The 20,966-nt window shown below is 37.2% G+C and overlaps 1 protein-coding gene across 17 annotated transcripts in view; it reads right to left on the bottom strand.

Annotated features, from left to right (window-relative positions):
- The window catches only part of EPB41L2 (erythrocyte membrane protein band 4.1 like 2), a 202,950-nt gene that overhangs the window by 143,857 nt on the left and 38,127 nt on the right, over positions 1–20,966 (bottom strand). Inside the window, exon 1 of one of the 17 annotated variants that reach the window (XM_076002948.1) lies at positions 13,618–14,069. The exons of 13 other annotated variants lie outside the window; for them this stretch is intronic. The gene's annotated coding sequence lies outside the window, so the exon portion shown is untranslated. Of the gene's footprint in view, positions 1–3,708; positions 4,026–11,019; positions 12,053–13,617; positions 14,070–20,966 lie in introns of those variants that run through there. 3 more of the 17 variants (XM_076002947.1, XM_076002944.1, XM_076002962.1) reach the window with 3 other exon arrangements.

Here is a 20,966-nt window from a genome sequence, read left to right as displayed (position 1 = left end):
ATACAAGGATTAAAGCCACTTAGCAAATTAGAGTGTATACTTGCCACTTAAAATGCTATTAAGGACATGTAAATTAAGCGATCTTTTAAAAGCAACACACATCAACCAGTTCCTGCTCAGAAGAGGTTGTTTTAACAGTTTCCTATGAAGTTAGTCAAAAACCATCAATCATCTGAGGTCACATCTAAGTGCAGGAGGGATCTACTTTCAGACCACACAGGGTTATGAAGGGATCAGAAAACAAATATCTACGTTAGATCAAGAAAGAACATTTCTTTTTTTGTTGTTATTATCATATGACAAGTATTACTGTCAAGTATTCTCTACAACTTCATTAAAATATCAAGCACAATACACGCACAATTTAACACAGCACAAGTAAGACAGGGACATATTTTTCAGAACTGCAAAATGGCATCTGTAGAATGTCTCAAAGGAGTGACAAAGGCACTTCTTTAGCCCTAACAAAGAGAACAATGTTTCCACTAAGACACTACATGACTATTGCATTTCAGGGGGAGGGGGGGGAAAGGCAGTGAAAATTAACACAAAACAGAACTTAACATGTAGAATGACAGTCTGTAGAGAAGAATTAAAAGAAACTATTGAGGACACAAGTTTCACTCATTACAGTACATAAAAGCAAAAGAGTGCTTAATGTTTTTAAAATTTGGGTAATTTCAAATGTTAAATTTGCAAAAAATATAACTAAAATAGAAAAAATTATCAATTAAATTTTTTAGATGCATCAACATTGCATTTCTATAATTCCTGTTGTTTAAAAGATAGATTATAAGCAAGCTATGGCAGCATTGTGCTAATCAATCTGCCTGTATCATTTCATTTAATTTCTCATGACCACTGTATGAGAAATGTACTATCACTGGCTCCATTTTACAGGTGAAGAAATTGAGGCTTACAGATAAAAAATAACTCAGCATCAGGTAGATCTCAGTTTCAATTCCAAACCCTTTAACTTACCAGAAATGAGACTTTGACTTCCTTTCCAAGATACTTTTCCTTTGAATTTCAAGACTATCAACATCAAATGATGTTCACATGCATTAAGAACATTTTTTTTTTTGAGACAGGGTCTCACTCTGTTGCCAGGGGCTAGAGTATGCAGTTGTATCATCATAGCTCACTGTAACTTCAAACTCCTGTGCTCAAGACATCTTCTTGCCTCAGGCTCCCTAGTAGCTGGGACTATAGGCACACACCACCATTAACCATGCCTGGCTAATTTTTCTTTCTTTGTTTCTTTTTTTGTAGAGACAGGGTCTCACTGTGTTGCCTAGGCTGCTCTCACACTCCTGGCCTCAAGTGATCTTCCACACCAAGCCTAGGACAAGCTATTTTTAAAAATGGGACAAGAACTTTCCTAAAACAGCAAACAAAACTGGAACCACTTGCTTAATAAGTTAGAGGTGAAGGGGAAATTAGGATATACCCACTCAACCAAAATACATTTTCAAAACACTGTTAAGAGGGCAGCTCTAAGAAATGCCTTAGGAAAAAAACAAAGAGAAGTATCATACAAGAGCCAGAATTAATACAAAATAAATATCTGAATGTATTAGATGGAGAAAGACAGATAATCAGCACCTTAAGCTGATTATTCTTCACTTTATATGAAGTATATGTGCTTAGCTATCTTCAGTGGATGGTATCCACTGAAATAAATAATAAATAATTTGATGACTTTTGTGTTGTGACAAAAAAAAAAACCTAGCTACAAGCAGTAGACTCTGATTAAATAAACCCCACAAGTAAGCTTTTCTCCGTTTGACTATTTCTCATAATTATTTGTCAGCCCTACTTTGAATCCCAGCAGGACACTGTTACCCAGCTGAACCTCCTAAACTCCAATTCTGATTCACATCATTCCTGTGTGGAAAAGCTCAGTGACTCCACTGAATGACTACAGAAAGCACACTCCAATTCTTCCACCTGAAATGCAGAGTCCTCCAAGAGCTGGCTTAACCCTCCTTTTCAGCCTTTCTGTTCAGTTCTCCCCAGGACGAATGCTATCGTTCTTGGGGGGAAGCCACTCAGTCTCCAGGCTTGCTCCTTGCGCCTCTTCTCAAAAGACAGCCACCCAACTAAAATGCTGGTCATCACTAGCAACATCGAGTAATGTCCAGCCACAAGGCTACGACCTTGCTAAAGACTTCTCTGACAACCCGGCTCCATGCCGCCCTTCCCTCCTCTGGATCCCACCACGTCCCCCCTTCCCTCTTTCTGAGCTCAGCACTGCTCTCCACTATAGCCTCTATGTACCCAGGTTACCCACTCCTAAACAAGCCTGTCTTACTCTGTGTCCTCCACAGCAACCAACATGCCCTCTGCACAAAGTTCTGCTTAGTATATTTTGGGTAAAAAGAAATGAGACAAAAAGAAGAAAAATCCAGTACACCTATGTTTTCAAACGATTATGATTCAAAGCATCATAATCTTATTTTTCTATTATCCAAAATAATCATCTTAACGATTCAATAAAGTTATTATAATATTAAGTTAAATGGCACTCTAATGGAACAAATACTATTTTGGCACATTTATAATGAGAAACCTCATGTCATCTTTTAAGATTCACATTAAGAAAATGTGAAGAGCGTGGGATTTACTATCTTCTACCTGCACAATTGCATCTCATGGGCTGAGACTAGCCTGAAAGAATTTAATATCTTTTTGAAGACAGTGACCTAAGAAAAGTAAGAAGAAACTAGAAACAGCTCTGAAATAAGTCCTAAAATAATATATTTTAGGGTGTACAATCCTCCTGAATCATATTAATTTTAGATCTGCAAGGGACCCAAAAAAATAACTCAGTCAACCCTTTATTTTACAGATATTAAAGAATCTAAGGAATTTTAAACTGAGTTAAGTGACTGAGAAATCAGTTTCGTAGACTATCCTGAGAAAAGGCAGAAACCTAACCTCCTGGCAAAGGCTATCTTACCAGGTAGTTCTCATTTGCATTAACACATTAAATCATCTAGGTGATGAGCTCATATTTCTGAATGAATCTGCCCCTCAGAGTTTTCTCAAATGGAATTCATTTTCCCCAAACATACTTTCCTCTTGGTATCTTCTTTTCCCAGTGCACCTCACACTGTCAAACTTCCAATTTCTCATAGAGGTAAATACAGTATAAATATGTGGAATACTATTTTTTTCTTAACTACAGGCATTTACTATAATCTCTCATCCACGCATAACATTTATCAGACCTCCTATTTATCAGTTAGGGAGGATCCTTTTACTGCTCAAATTTATACTGAAATCACAGCAGAAAACAGGGAAAAGGAATGGCTGGAAAACTAAAGGGAAAGCAGCAGCTGTAGCTCGCATTACTGAGGCATGAGATAAGAAGTCCACTATTATTTCATTCCTCTGGAACCCCTCAAATATAATTTGTAACAGTTACACAGAACTTTTAGGATATCTCCAAGTAAAATACAAGCTTGACTTCTAGGGAACCCGGCCAACCCAACTACCAAAAATCCAACCACATCTCAACCAGCACACAGCTGGTTCCTCACTGGCCATGAGCATCTATTTATGTTTGCAGCATAATGGCACCCTGTGGGATAGAATTCACAGATATTCATTCCAATGGAGGAGAATGATACAGTATAAATAACAGAAATACCACTACCCTGCATGCTGTCAAAACAGAACATCCCAAGAAAAACTCCAACTCACATTTATCAGTAACGGATTCGCTAGGTAATCATAGATCTCCTCAGAACTCACACTTGCAGCCCAGGCCTGTGATCACTGCCACCACCTTGCTCACTGGCACTGCACAATCCAAGGACGCCTGGATTAGGATAAACGCCTTAAGTAGCAGTGCTGACACAATTCAGCCCTAGTGCTTAAGTCAGAGGTGGCCCAGCCCTGGGTCAGGAAATAATGCGACTGATACTAGAACCCAAGGTAAACATAAATATCTTTAGGAAGCAGAGTTCCTTTTCCAATCGTGAAATTAATTCCCAAGTTATTTTAATTTTTTGCAGAGCCAAACAGAAACAGATGGCAAATAATTCCAAATGCTCTGGAGAGTATGCAGATCTTTTATTACTTACATGTAATTAATAATAAACAGACTACTCAAGAGAAGTGAAATCACACTCCAGTAACACAAGAAACTTTACATTACAACCATATACTTTCCTTTTTTTAAGGGAAAAGAGCATACATGTGCATACACACATATCATACAAGGGGTGTGGCTGCTTTCCTGTGCAGCTCATGGAATTAGTCACATCTTCTATGTCCTGACACACTTGGGGGATGGGGAAAGGACCAATGCCTACTCTGAGACAAGCAGCTTAGAAGGAGAGGGAAAAAAGCAAGCAGTCAATCAAACCACAGATTCTTTATATTATACTGAACAAACTTTTTGGTATAACACTAGAGAACAAGTTAAATACAGCATTATAAGAAGAACAGAGAGCTGCCAGAAAGAAAAGAAAAATAGAATTCTTTTTAATTCAGTTTCTTCCTACGCTATCTAGCCACTCAGGCCAGTTTCCGTCATATTTCTCCAACACTTAAGCTGTCATCTCTAAGTGGAATTTACCCACCCACCCCAATCATTTGAAAACCTTCTGGAAAAGAACCAAAAGTATAATCAACTTTGCCAAATGACCATTAAGATTTAGTCCCCACCCTAATATTTGGCTATTTATCCTACTTATTTCTCAAACTCTTTCCATTCTTTCTTCCTTCCTTTCCTTCTTTCCCTACCTACAAATAGATTCTGGCAACTAAGTTACTTCCTTTCTTCCCTACTCCCTCCTCCTTAAATTTTCAACACCAGATTTCTCTATTCCTCCTACCTGAGCTTCAATTCTTCCCTCAACATAAAGAAAGCCAAAAAATGTAGAAAATTGTCAGTAAGTTTTCAAGATGCAGAATTTAATATTCTAAAGAATTCTGTGGAGGAATTTTTCCAAGTAAAACAAAAACTAATGGTTCTCCATCACTTATTTTGCAGACATTCCTCCCCATCTCAACAAAGTCACCTCGGCTGTCACATAGAGTTTCTTCTAGATTTAGCCTAAGGTCAAACACAAATGAGGGTGAGTCTGAGGCCATAATGACTGCCTCAAAAAGGACATCTAACTGCCTGTTGACCAAAATGAAAAGTGTGTAAATCATGACTTATTTATTCTACAGAAGTGTTCCTTAGATCATCAGTACAACTATAAACTCACACAGAGAAGAGACCATGTTATCTGGCCTTAAATGCACTCAGAACATTTTTAATAGGTCATAGCAATAATACTGAGAACCTATAAGGTCTCTTGCTTGTATCATGGAGTCCAGGGAAAGCAGAGGGGAAAGAGAGGAAGAAGGAAGGGGAATGACAAGACAACATCCTTATTCTTGAGGAGCTGATAACCGAGACTGCTAGCAAAAACAACCTTGTGGAAAGTTAACGTTAATAAACGAATCAAATTTTAAGACAACAGTAGAATAAATGCCATGAGACTGTGTATGAGCCACTGCCAAAGGAATAATACAGCTAAGAATTCCTATAGGAATTCAGCAAAATAAGGCAAACACATTCTAAAGTAAAAGAAATTTGGCATATGAGATGATAATTATTTTAGCAAGATCATTTAAAAAGCTTTAAAAGAGTTATTGGTTTAATATGGCAGAAGAGAAAACCTTCACATATGCTTATGCTAACTGTATTAATAAAATACACGTTTTTAACCTCTACTCCTTTCAGGTTCATATCAAATAACCCTAAAATGGCAACAATCCAACCACATCATAATGGTTTTCAAACTTCTCCCAATCACTCGGGTCAAATTAACTAAACAGCTGTCTTTGGGTGGTCTCAATTTTTCACTTTTTTTTCCCTTTAAAGTTACAATTAGATAGATTTAACTCTCTGGGACACTGATCTCTAAGCCATCCTAGCGCAAAACAATACTTGACAAATTCTGCCAAGTAAATAAAGTAAAATAGGCAGAATAGTACAGTGAAAAGTGTTGTGGAAAAGGTGAAACCAATTCTACATGCAAGTGTGAAAGTAACAGTAATTGTAAGCAAGTCAATTTTCTTCATTTTACTAAATTTCCTCACCTACAAAATTAAAGGTTGGGGAACTAATTTTCTCTTAAAATACCCCTTAGTTCTAAAATTCTACATTTTGAAAAAATAACGTGTCATGGCAAACCATACACAAATAATGTTGAGTGAAAAAGACATCAAAACTGAACATATGAGTTCCACTTTGTGAAATGTACACAAATATGCGTTTGCTGAAGTATTTATTCCAAAAACTATGAATGCAGGGCACAGAGATAAAAACAACATAATATTAACAGTGATTCTATCTGAAGGTGGGAATGAGGCCATCTTTTATTATTTATGCTTCACTCTATTCCAAATTCTAGTCAATAAGCATATAAAGTCATCATGAAAAAGATCCAATCCTTTGAATCCAAGTTTCACATTCTGAATCAGATCTCTCTGGTCTCTACAAAATATAGTGCAAATCAGAGTTCTCTTATACCATAAGCCCAGTCTTACTTGGGGCAAAATAAAGGGAGGGAAACCCTCAACTTTGTTTTTCCACAGCTACTTTTCTCATATAGTCTGAAATCCCTTCCTTCCGCCCCACCTCTCCTCACAAAATCTCTCGGGAGTGACTGAACTCAAGTAACCCAAAACTGGAATTTCTGGGACTGGGTGGTTTTCAAAAATCATTGTATTGTCATCTCCCTACCTCTACACATGGGCCCAGAATTGGATTTCATAGTTATTTTCCCAACAAATTCTCACAGTAGTACTTAATTGTCTTTCTAGTTTTCTATTTTCTTAACTTTTTTTTTAAAGCATGGGCAGGCTATATCGGAAAAAGAGGAAAATAATCTGGCACCTGTGGAGGTGATGTCATTACCAGCCATGGCTCTGAACTGTCCCTGGAATGCAGCTTGCAGCTCGAATCTCTGGGCCCACCCAATGCTGTTTAATATAAAACACAGTCACCCTTGACTGTGTTCTCCTTAGGAAGCCCTGTACTTGCAACTTTTCAGCTTTAAACTTTTTGTGAAACACAGCATCAAATACTGTCAAGGATCATCCTCAGAAGGCCAGACTTCAGCAGCTTTAAACCTTTATTTAATATCTGGCAGGCCAGACAAGGACTAATTCTACATGCCTATCTATAGACAATCCCTGACTCATGATAGGCTATATTCCAAATGCCTGATTTTGAGTCACTGGCTTGAAAAAAGAACTATACATAACTCCCCAACACCAGATGGAGCAAGGACTTGATAGGGGAAGGGGTGGGCACAGTGGGGGAGTGAGACAGGGATGATAAAAGTGATGCTGGGGATAGAAGCCTCCATCCTCAATCTGTACAATGAGGCTAAGAAAATCTAAAGTAATGCAAAAAGTATTATAGAATAAGGGTTTCTTGGCATAAACAATAAATGTTAGCTACTGTTATTATTCAGCCCCCCCAAAAAAACAGTCATTAAAGGGTGTATTAATTTCCTAAACCTACTATAGAGTGTCAATAATCTGTAACACACCTGAAAGTAGTTGAAAACCATAAAATTTAACATTTCTAAGGAAAACATGCAATAAGGAGTTCCAACTAGAACACACAGAGGAACACGTGCCACTCCCCATTCGTGCTAGACAGTGTAATGAAGGACCCCTGCCCCCATCGTTCCTTTAGCGAGAAGCCCACCCAAGATGGGGTACTTGACAAGTGGATGGGAGTGTGAGTTTTAAGAGCCCACCCGGAGAAACCTAAGCTTCTGGCCAAGTCTCCCAACTCCCCACTGGGAAACGCCCCAGTCACTTCCCCCTCCCCTTTTTAAGAGCCACAGAATGTAGCGTGCTGCTCCCCACTGCCAATGCCTGTCCAGTATGGTCCCACAAAGGGAAACAAGACTCTCCACCACCCAAGTTCAGTCTAGAAAGCAACACAAGGCTTTACAACTTTCTATCAGCACCTTACTAGTCATAACAATGAAGAGATAGATGAGAAAAGCTTCAATATGTTTGTTTTTACTTATGTCATAAAGGCAAAGGCAAAAATCACACTCGGATGCCAATACTAACATTTTTATTTTATTTTTTAAAAAAAGTAGTCAAGACAACAGAAGAAGGAAGAAGCTGCAACTCACATCTCCCAATTCCCAAGATTCTGCTTACTTGATCTTTTTATGGGACTTTGTTACCCTCATAACCCTCTAAAAATTAGTTAATTGTCAATTACCTGTTGCTGGTGATATGTTTTGTAGGCAACTCATAACTAAGTCCCAGAAAGCTTTATATGACCCAAAGCAGATCAAAAGTCCCCTCTCCTCACTGCCCACCTTTTACAGACTCACAGGATCTTCACAATGCTCTAGACCCTGGCATTTTTTTGTCGCGCCCGTCTCGCCAGCAAGGAAGACACGGCAATTGGAGTTCTTCTGACAGCGCTTTAATGGGGATTGCTTAGCTGGTTACATGCGGAAGACCCCGAGAGGCCTTAGGCGGCAGCTTATAAAGGCAGTAAGTACACTGGGCATAGTCTGATTGGTCAACATAGTCCGGGGGAGGAGACAACGCTTGGCACATGCGCTGAGCACTTGTTTGTCAGACTAACAGCAGGGCTTGACCAGGAAACGGGCGCCATCTTGAGATGGTGTTGCCACCGCGCCCCACATTTTTTCTAACCTACTTCCCTTGGTCTGACAGTGCAGCTAGGGAGACCCATGTTGGGCCAGAAGCTCAATCAATATCCAGGCCACACTGTTCCCCATCATCCCACAATGCTTAGGGTCTTGGGAGGGGGACCTGAATCCCCAAATTCAACATACATGATGCATCCCAAATCTAAACAGTTTTTACTTATTACCCATACTCCTGGCTCCTTTCTGCAAGGTACAGAGCAGAAGACTATGTGTGTCTCTGTGTGTTCTATTTAAAAAGCAAATTTCCAGTTATCCTGTTCTTCTCACCATCTCAGTTCCCCATTCCCATGGTCACACCCCAAGCACTGGCTTTCCATTTTTTCCAACTGTGATCCAGAAGAAAATATTTACATCCCAACCCAGTTCACAAAATACACAATAAATATACCCAGTTTTAATGGAAACAAAGTTTCCAAATGACTATGTGTGATCCACTCTGACCAAGACTAAAGCCTAAGCTTGGGCAGTTTGTGCGAAATCCAGCCCCAACCCTTCCACTCAGCCAGCCTTCTCCTTGCAAGCAGAACACCTCAGCAAGAAAAAAAGACACCTCCCTTTCCCTTTTTCTTTCCTCTCCCAAAGGGAAGCCTTCTTTTTTAATTTGCAGAGAAGTTCCCTACAGAGGAACTTGCTAGATGAGGCCTTGACTCTCATGTTGTTTATTTCATTTTTTTAAATGCCCTCTAAAATGATTTCTTGAAAAATGCTACCCTAGACCTATAACCCTACAATTATGTCAATTTCATGTATCCCAACTTCTGATTATCTTGTATCTTTGCAACTCAATCCCTCTTGAACCCCAACTCCAACAATTCTTTCACCCTGGGGCCCTTGTGCCACAACCACCTTCCCACTGTCTTCACATCCCCCTTCTTAAGCAAATTGGATTCAAGGGGCCACCATCATACCCTAATTCCCTCCCCTCTCTCCCTCCAGCACACTTGCCCTCTTCTTTATGGTTACATCTAACTCTAGCCTTACTTCAGACTTGCACCCAAGCAGCCAAACAAAAATAACCATGATAACTTTTCTCAATTTAAATTCATAGTCACAAACTTTAAATGAATCCTTACTAATCCCCAGAAATCCTACAAGATTTCCCTGCTCAACCCATACTCCCACTCTCCTGGACACCAACTTCACACCTGCACATAAAGCAAAAAAATTACAGACTCAAAAAAATAACACTATAAATTGGATGTTCTTATGTTCTCAGCCACAATTCAACTACGGCTGTCCTCCAATAGGGAAAATCTTAATATTCTGTCTAACAAACTCTGTGTTACAAAAAAGAAAAGATAATAGCCATTTAGGAAAAAAGAAAATCTGCCCCAGTACACAAGGCCCAGTTGCAATACTGACATAACCATTAAAGAAACAATATTTACTCTTGAAAAGTACTTTTGTTTTCTCCTCTTTTATGAAAATTTTGGTAATATTCTCTTAATTCTCTTACCAAAGTAAACCATATACAACTATGTCCTGCCTCTCTAATCACTGACAGGATAACAGTTTATTGTCCAAATACAATTTGTTCAACCATGCAAATACCTGTGCAATCAAGCATGCTCAATTTGCAAGGAACAAGTCCAATGGCATAGCCAAAAGTGATAAGTATGGGTACCCTGCTAGTCGCCCTTTTGCTGGAAGACACAGCTTTTCCCACAATTATCTCTAGATTGAAACCAAGTGTCTAATAAATGCTTTTATGTAATTCAACATAAAAACAGAATATGCACATTATAGAGCTGCTATCTATTCAAACCAAGCCACTAATGGTGACAGTAATTCATATAAGAGAAGAAACCCCAGAGTAAAATGGAGTTATGTCTCTTCAAATTCAAGGGCCAGTATAAGTGAAGTCTAAGGAAGGATTTCTGCCCAAAGAAGCCTAGCCCAGAATTCCAGGTGCTACAAGAGCACTGTCATCAGGCAATCACTGCAGGACTTTAAGGGCCATTTCTATCACTTTGAAACCCAGTTCTTCCTGATAGAGATAAAGAAAAAAATAAATGGAGGAATAAATAAAACAATTTTTTAAAAACTCAGTAGGGTAGTCTAAATTTAAATTCATATACAAACAAACAGGCAGATCATACTCAAGAACATGCCAAAGCTACCAGCCCTTCAAAGCAAGAAGATACTTAGCTTAGAGGAACCTCAGACAAAAAAAACGTTAAGTGCCACATACTTGCCTGCTAGCCTTCTAGCCTCACTCATCCAGACCTCCAGCATCAAAAAAGAAGGTGCACAGCAAACCACACCAATATGATCATGCTAACATAACAATTCTTACCTTCACTGACTTAGGCTCCTTCTTCAGCATCCTGACTTTCAATAATCCTAGCAACCATTTTCCATCATTCAGTTTTAAGACTGCTAAGGTGTTTGCATCTCCTTCTCCTCCACCATTCATTTGCTCAAAATTGAGGGACTGGATTACTATGTACTCGGCACTGTGCTAGGACATCATAGCCTAGAAAGGGACACAGGGAGTAAGCCCATGACCTCAATCCATTCTAAGAAATATCTGCATAAAGCAATATGCAAAACAGCGTAAGAGTAGAGGATGGAGTAGGGGTAAAACTGGAGCCATTCATGAAGGATAGAAGGAACAAAGAAAGGCAGTACAGACTCCCAAGTTCCTGCAAAAGCATCAAGTAGGAAAGGGAAGACAGCTACAAGTTGCTCCTTTCAACTTTTGCATTTAATCAAAATCACAAAGGTTAGGTTCAACAAGTAGTAATTGAAGTAATAAAAGACAAAAATCAATCAATTTCTCTTTTAACAAGATAGGTATTTTATAGAAGTTAGATTCAGAGGTCTCTGGTTAAGATTTTCCAAAAATTCTATTTATCTATTGTATTTCCATTTTCAGTTTACAAAGCTAATCAATCTCTGACTCTATAGATATGTACATACATATGTTTGTCAATCACAACTGCATTCTCTGGTACCCAATACAATTCTGAAAGGCACACTAGGACCTTTATCAAAACTGAGTTAAGTGAAATTTATCTTCGATGGGCATCCCTTTCATTCTTTGGCTTTTCTCCCACCCCAAGCCAAGGTAGTTCACTCTGAACAGGGAATCAACTACTATGGCTAACAGAATAGTACATAATAGATTAATGTGACCTCCCTAAGTCAGAATTGGGGGTGGGAGGTGAAGGTAGAAAGGAAGTGAAAGATAGAATCCAGTGTAAGGTCAACATGTGTTATTCAGCTTAGGGCTGGGAGAACAGAGGGATATCCTCTTCCTCCACCTCTAGAAGTGAGAATAACAACTTTCCCAGCTACCACTGAGTTGTTTTGTTAGCTAGCTCAGGGTTTCTCAACCTCTACACTACAGACATTCTGCCTTGTGGAGCTATCCAGTGAACTGTGGGAAGTTCAGCAGCATCACTGGCTGCTATACACTAGTAGCACGCCCTCAATTCGTGACAATCAAAAATGCCTCCAGACATTGCCAAATGTCCCTTAGGGAACAAGTATCACTCAGCCACCTCTACCCAGGTTTAATACCACTGTGCTAGATGATGAACATCAGGCTACTTATTAAATATACAATAAAGAAGAAACTGATGTTGATGAATAGAGCAAAATATTAAGAAAAAAGTTATGCCTTAACCAGCTGTTGCCTGCATTTTAATGAAAAGCTAATAGATATCCCCAACAAAAGAGAAAAATCAAAATTAAGGCCGACAAAGTAAAACAAAGTTTAGATCATTGAAGTAACAACGTCATTGTGTTTATATGGTGGTAACTGCTCATTCATATCACAAAATTATATAAGATAATTAAGTACACATATACTCATGTATGGTGGGAATCTTCAACTTAAGAAAGAGCTTAGGCTGGGCATGGTGGCTGACACCTATAGTCCTAGCACTTTGGGAGGCCAAGGAGGAAGGGAGGAATTGCTTGAGGCCAATAGTTCACAACCAGCCTGGACAATATTGAGCCCCCATCTTTACAAAACAATTTAAAAAATTGCCAGGCATGGTGGCACGTACCTGTAGTCCCAGCTACTAAAGGGGCTGAGGCAGGAGGATCTCCTAAGCTCAACAGTTTATGGTTGCAGTGAGCTACAATGACCTCCGCTGCATTATAGGCCTGGGCAATAGAACAAGACTCTATCTAGAAAGAAAGGAAGAAAAGGAAAGAAAGCCTAGTGAAAACAGTTAAACTAAATCAAACCAAGTCTATCTTCACTCCACATATCTAAGCCCATTCTACAAGAATAATCTTTAACAGATTTTTTGGCTACAAAATGAACATATGGAAAACTATTTTGAAATAATTAGGAACACACAGATATGACTCTAACTTCTGTCTCCAATCACCTTCTAAGCTACAGGACACTTACCTTCTTCTAAGCTATTTTTCTTGTCCAGAGAAGAAAACGATATAACCAACGTAAGGACATCTGCATGATGGCTGGCACACTCTTTAAGTACTAATAAACAGCAATTATCAGTAGTTACACACAGTATTTTATAAACACACTTTTGATACAAAATGGAACACACTGCCCAAGTGAACTAAGAAGAAAACACACTTCTAATCAGTTAAAAAAAAATTGACAAAACTCATTTCTGTAAAATATATGCCTTGGATGTGAAAATTTACCTTCATTCTTAAGACAGAAAGAAAAAAAAATAAATTACCACATAAGCACAGGGCTATTACAAAAGCAAAATATAAATGCTACCTTTAAGTACATTATTTCCCCACTTGTGCTAACTTCAAATATATTTCCCCAAACTTTTATCCAAATCAGCTAAAACACAATTTTAAGCAGTTGAGAATAACAATTCACTTTTTAAAAGAAATGTTCTATAAAGCCTAATAATCAAGTAGGGAGAAAAATAGAACACTTTCTCACACATACCCAGAGCCAGTTTGGAGTTGCTGTTTTTGCCTCACAGAAGTTGTTTTCCAGCCACAAGCTACTACAAATTGTTCAGACCTTTTGGCAGCAACACAGGAAAACTGCCCTTTTCACCCGTTCTCCCACAAAAACGTAGTCAATTTCTAGGCAAACCCATCTCTCAAGGCTACTTGCTTTATAGAGCCAAATGCACACAATTTTTCATTTAGCAGTAAGGACCCCAAATATTTTGCATTTTTGTGAAGAAAACTAAAAGCAAGTCACCAAAGACATATAGGCAAAGTTCTTCATTAAATCAGCTCATAAAGTGTGCTACACCAACATTTGAAATTTATAGGACCTTTGGAATCACAGCTGTTTCTGTTTTATCCAAATCGTCAAGGATGCAATAGGCAACACGTTGAAGCCATTTCCTGATGCTTAATTGTCCTTGGCTTCCCACTATTCTCAGATCCGGAGCTAAGTTTCAAATAAGCAGTTAAAATAGGTGTAATTTAAAAAAAAAAAAAAAAAACCCACAGGCAACTCTCTCACTCACAACATCTTTCATTTGAATCTAGGATTTTTCTACAATCTTGTGGATCACATAAAAGCATCTGGGCAAGTCACAAGGATGAAACTGAAGTTCTTCTCAGTTTTTTATTCAGCTACACAAAATCAACCCACATTTTTCTCCTCTGATTATTTAAGGGAAGGTGAGGGCAGGAGGTGGTAAATTACTCAACAGCTGTAACATATTTAATTTCTAAAAATAAAGCCAATACTGCCTTTTAAACACAAAATTAAAGAGGGCCCTTTGGAAACCGGGAATTCCTTTGTATACCATTTGGCTTAAAATTTCAGAGACTGGTCATTTATTTAAAAAACAAAGAAGCCCAAATGGTTAAAAGGCATCTACAGTCACTCACAAAATGAAGCTGGACACTACCCTGTCCTGGTTGAGCTGAATACCAAAATCCAATCTGTGAACCAAGTTCACAATTCAGAGATTAAAAAAAAAAATCAAGCAAGTATTTCCCAGGAACATTTCTGTCTCCAAAAATGAGTTGAACCACAAACAAGTTCCAAAAATGACGCAAGGCAACTTCTCCAAAAGAGTACATACAATATCAGAAACTGTCCAAAAACCACATACACAAAAACGATAAGCAAAGGACCTCGATTGAATTACACAAGACCCACTACAGTTTAATTTAATGGAATATAATCAAAAGAATATTTTCCAGTCAGCGTCCAATATAAACACTAATTTAAAATATGCTCAAGTTCAGAACTCTTTTTCAAAGGTACACTTTCAATTACACCAACAAAATAAAGCCTATGGATTATACAACGAAGAAATCTGGAAGACAAATCAAGGAATTCGACTTAGAAATTAAAAGGAAAATGCTTGCATGTCTAGTCAGTAAAGAGACCAGGCTTGCCTATATCTAGATACAAAAGGCACATCTTGTTATTTTAGGTAATTTTTCCAATTTAAACTACAAGCACTAATTGTTAACATGCTTTCATTCACTGCTTGCCTTAACCAAATGTTAGTAAACCAGACTTTTATCTCTAAAATCAAAACAGTATCAAAGAGATTCCACATTATTGTTTATCAGTATCTTCAAAGTACATCTATAATTGTAAATATTAAAGAAAGTATGGAAAAGAGCAAGAAGAAATAGGCCTCTATGTTGGAGATTTACTCGGTAGGTTTTGTGTGCTGTTCAACACTAGCATAAAATAGCCTGCAAGACAATCACCAAAAAAGCAAAAAGACACATTTCTTGAGTTAATTGCCCATATCTTCACACAGCTTACTTTCAAATAAGTAAACGACAACGGAATAACTGGCCAGGGTATCCAGTGGTCTGGCATAAGGTGATAAAGCACTCAAGTTCACTGTTCAAACACAGGTTTTCTGGCCCATGTTAGGAAAACTTCAGCTTGGGAGTGATTTACTTTAGAATTGAACTAAATGGGTAATTAAGGAATCTCTGTATTCCTGTTACATTTTTAAATTTCTCACACTACAAAACCCATCTTAAAACTGAACTTTTTTTCTAAACAATAAAAGAGGTGAAAAATGTAGAATTGGTCATTGATTTCTGTTTGTTCTCATCCTACCTCTATCCAACATTCAATTAATATTTACTGCACAGCTACTATATTTAAAAAGCACACAGCTAACACTGAGGAGAGGTAAAAAAGTGAGCAAGACAGAGAGATGTATTTATTACCAACTAGGTTATGTTTGCATCTGTATTCACACACAGTAAGTTGAGGGTGTTTTGTTTGCTTGTTTGTGTTGTTTTCAAGTATGTCCGTGTGGTTTACTTTATTATATATGGCAAGAGCACAGAAGGCCCTTCATGTACCTAAATGAAAAACTCTGACATTTGGCTTCAATAAAGCCAGCACTTTCTTGAAGATGGGTTCCAGCTATGAATTGTCTACGTTTGTGTGCTGGAAAGGGTGAAAAGGGCAGTTTTCTGTGTTTCTGCCAATGGGCTTAACAATTCCCAGTAGCTTGTGGCTAGAGGACAACTTCCCTGAGAAGAAAACTGTTAACTTTAAAGACGGCCTAGGGTACTAGTGCAAGACAATGTGATTTTTCTTCATTCACACTCTTATTTTCTGTTATGCCTTTTCCAGAAGGAACAAGAATGGAATTTTAAAATAATTATGTTTTAAATGATTTTGCTTGTGAAAAAAATGTTTGAAAGTAATGCTTAACAATTTAATTGGAAACCAAATGTAACACACATCTAACTTTTGAGCACTAAATTCTTTCTCATGTTCTCTAGCCACAATTAATACAGTATAAGGTTTAGATATTGCCTTCTGGGTAGCTCTTCCTGAATTCATCTTGCAAATATTTAATAAGGACTTAATTAGCACTTAATAAGGAAACACACACACACACATTCCACCAGTCTGTTCACTGTGGAGAATACCAAAATGAATGAGAAAAACACAGTCCTTAAGAAACCAATGTAGTAACAAAGAGAAACAGAAAGGACAGAATTCTGAGATTGGAAGAGGTCAGAAAATCTGTGTTTTTTCCTAAATTCACTGGATGATTCTTGTACATATTAAGGTTTAAGAACTACCATATTAACAACAACAAAAAAAGCCCCAGCAACAAATCAGTAAGTCATTATTTATTTAAAAAGACTCACCGTTAGATCTCTAAAATTAGAAAGCCACCATAGTTTCATTTAAATACCACTTGTTCTAAACACTTCTCTGAACATGAATTTTTCAGGAATAAATCTGTTGCATAAGTGAAGTATACCTAGACATTAAATGGTCTATACCTAGACTGTTGGTTGGGAAAAAACTATGAAAGAATTTAACTAGGAATCAGAAAAGATAAATGCAAGTATCTACTGCTGCTTAATTTGAATCAGAAAAAAAAATCCTGCCTAGCTTATTATCTCAGAAAGTAATTAAAGTAACTAAATGAAAATATACATGAATATGTTTTGCAAAGTGCTTTAAAATTTTAACATTATACTACTGGTTTTAATATTCACAGAAGATAAGACCTTGTCAGGAATAAAACAAGTACGGAATTAACACTGGCTGGATTTTAAAAACCAATGTTCTGCTCATTAGTGAACATATTACACCAAATTGAGCCTTGTCTTTTCAGAGTGATTATTTTCTCGAATGGAAGTTTATTTTAACAGAATCAAATTTCTCAATCTGTTTACCATTTCTGTTTTCTGTGTTCCACAACAACGCTTATACTTTCTTCTAAAAATTTTAAAGACTGCCTTTCTGCCTATCTATAATGCATCTATGATGCGATTTTGTATATGGTATGAAGTGGGGAATGAAATTTCCCCCCCTTTCCCTACTGATTTATAATGCAGCCTCTATAACAAACTTCCTTATATTAGTTTATATTGAGACTTAAATCAGTTTTTTGGTTTGTTTTAAGAGACAGGTTTGTCACCCAGACTGGAGTGCAGTGGCACAATCATAGCTCACTGCAGCCTTGAACTCTTGGCCTCAAGTGATCCTCCTGCCTCAGACTGCCAAGTAGCCAGGACAACAGAAGGGAGCCACCACATCCAGCTAGACTTATTCATTATCCTTACCACAGGAGTTTTAATAGCCTTGACATATGGTATGGCAAGTTGTCCCAACTTGTTCTTCAAAATTATTTTAGGTATTCTTAATTTGTACATGAATTTTAGGATAGCTGGCCCATAAAAGCCCTGTTTGGATTCTGGATGAATTTTCACTGAAATATAGATTTATTTGGGGAAAACTGGTATCTTTATAATATCAAGTATCCCTATATATGGACAATGAACATCTCTCCATTTATTCAGCCCTTCTTTTATACCCCTTAATGTTTCATAATTTATAAAGATTTTATGTAACTTGTTAGATTTGTTCCTAGAAAACAGAATTTTGCATTATTAGGAACTGGAAATAAGATCTTCTTTTTTTTTTTTTTTTTTTTGAGACAGAGTCTCGCTTTGTTGTCCAGGCTAGAGTGAGTGCCGTGGCGTCTAGCTCACAGCAACCTCAAACTCCTGGGCTTGAGTGATCCTTCTGCCTCAGCCTCCCGAGTAGCTGGGACTACAGGCATGCACCACCATGCCTGGCTAATTTTTTATATATATATCAGTTGGCCAATTAATTTCTTTCTATTTATAGTAGAGACGGGGTCTCGCTCTTGCTCAGGCTGGTTTTGAACTCCTGACCTTGAGCAATCCGCCTGCCTCGGCCTCCCAAGAGCTAGGATTACAGGCGTGAGCCACAGCGCCCGGCCTAAGATCTTCTTTACAGGAGCATATATTCAGGGCAAATTGAATCTATACTCCTGGGAAAAAATTTTAAATAAATAAGATCTGTTTTACATAAAACTTTCTAATCAGTTATCCCTTAATCCACTTGGATTTTATACACAGTATATCATATAAACTGTGAAGAATAATTCTGATTCCTCCTTTCCAATATTTATGCTCATTACTTGTCATATTGTACTGAGAAATTTCAAGAATCACATAAATGACTAAAAGTAATTTTTTATCTTATGAGTATATTGTCCTACTAGTATATTGTTAAATATAATGTTGCAGTTATTTAGAAAGATGTTTGGCATGTTAGAGAAATTATATTTCTAATTTAGTTAGCATTTTCATGAATGATATTGGAATTTCATAAAATTCCTTAATGCCTTACCTAGCAAAACAATTATGTCTTCCTTTTAATTAGCAATATGGTGAATTCTATTAAAGGAGTGTAAAATGGCATAGTATTCCTTCATTCCTAAAATGAATTCTACTTCGTTATAATAGACTTTTCTTTCTCTGTTTTAGTAGGCCCTTACATATATTTATGGGTGACATTAGCTTATAATTTTATTTTTTTCACAATCCTAGTCAGTACTTGTTACCAGGGTTATACTAGCTTGAAAACATAAAAAGAATGCTTCAATACATCTTTATTTTCTAAAACAGATTGGAAGTTTTCTATTCCATGATTGTATGAAAACACTTTCCCATAGTCTAGGTCCAGCAACTAATATTTTTCAATCTTTTCCATAGTTATTAATTTCCAAGGTTTTCTATTTTTTCTGGAGGAAAACATGTTTCTATTTTGTTGGCGCTTTCAAAATTATTACTATAGATGTATGTAGTTATAACGTCTTCTGAGGTGGTACATTTTTTCTCTTCCCCCCCCCCAGATAAAATAGCTAAAGGGTTGTCCTTTATTGGATGACTTCCCATCCTTTCCCCCACCCTACCAGAGAATTAGCTCTTGGCATTTTTGTTTTTATTCTTTCTTTTACAATTTTTGTGCATGTCATTAACTCCCTCCTTCCTTATTACAAGGACTTATTCTTGGGGTTGTTTTTTTTTTTTTTTTCTATTGTCTTAAATGTGATGCTTAGCTCAATTCAATTTTTTTTTCATTTAAAGTGACAGTAATTTAAAGTTGAGTGATACTAGTTTTTGCAGCCTCTCTCAAGTTTTACTATGTAGTGTTCTCATTATTACATTCTAAACAGTCTATTATATAATTCTGCCCTTTAGATTCACCTTAACCCAAAGTGATTACCTCGCCCTACCTACTGCTTACACACATTCCAAAATGTTCCCATCACTGGAGTTATCCACAGTTGAATGAAATGACAGTGAAAAGACCGATAGATTGATTTTTTTCCATGATAAATATCTGAAGTTTATTTGGTGAGAGATGCCGAACAACAATTTTGGCTCACTCTTTAGACAGGGTCAAGCAGCCCAATCATTGATGATTATGGTCAAAGTTGCTCAGTTTACTGATGGAGTTTCTTATGAAATCAGCTCTTCAGCATTCACTGTGCTGATCATGCTCTTGAAACAATCCCTAAGTTCTCTGATCTCTCCCTCTCCCATTACTTCAGAGGAGTTCAATGAGTGCTATGATCCTTCCACAGAAGGAAGTCACCCAGAAGAATATCATTTCAACAAACATCATTTCAATACTGCAAGAATCCCTATGTTATAAAATGTCCTAGTGGCTCTAACTATCTATTAGAAGGTATAGCAAGCAAGAATTAATGAGTAACATTAAGAACCCTACATGAACTCAAAGAACAGAACTCTAATACCCTCTGAGCAAACTTTGACCCCAAACTCCCAACTGATACAAAACAGAAAAATGAATCAGGAAAATAAGCAAGGTATATGCCCCAAAATATAGCAACTTAAAAAAAACCTTCAAGACAGTGAATTCTCTTTAAAAAATGGTGCAATAAAAGAGCACCAGGTAATACTTCCTGAACACTTCACTGTTTACCATTCTGCTAAGTTTTGCACATATTTAATACTAATTTAATCCATATAAAAACCCCATGAAGTAAATACTAATTCTTATTTTCCGTTTCATTGATGATGAAACTAAGGCTTATGGCTGTTAAGTGAAAACCCAGGCAGTCTGGCTCCAATAGTGCTCATAATCATTACACTCACTATCTTCCACAAAATACTATATTCTTTATACTACCTCCTACAGATAATTCTTCATCAGCTTTATATGCAAATCTACATAAAGTCTATCAAAGGGAACAATTTCTCAATTGCCCTATTTTGAATAATAAATTACTAACATGCTTGAGTTCAAAACTGGCTCCACCATTTATCTTCTGTGCACATGATTTAATCTCCTTCCCTTGGTTTCCTCATCTGTAAAAGGAAAATAATTGATAGCACCTATCTCAAAACTTAGTGTGGGGTTTAAATGAATTAAAGCATTCTAACTATATTGCAGTACCTGGTAAGAAATTTGTGTTGGCTGTCATTATAAAAACAATTGTAATCTCTATCATGATCAATTGTTCCTAGGATATATTTCCT

This window comes from Microcebus murinus, chromosome 5, assembly GCF_040939455.1.
Source record: "Microcebus murinus isolate Inina chromosome 5, M.murinus_Inina_mat1.0, whole genome shotgun sequence".
NCBI lineage: Eukaryota > Metazoa > Chordata > Mammalia > Primates > Cheirogaleidae > Microcebus > Microcebus murinus.
The sequence above is the reverse complement of the archived record's forward strand: the minus strand, read 5'-3'. Positions and strand labels throughout refer to the sequence as shown.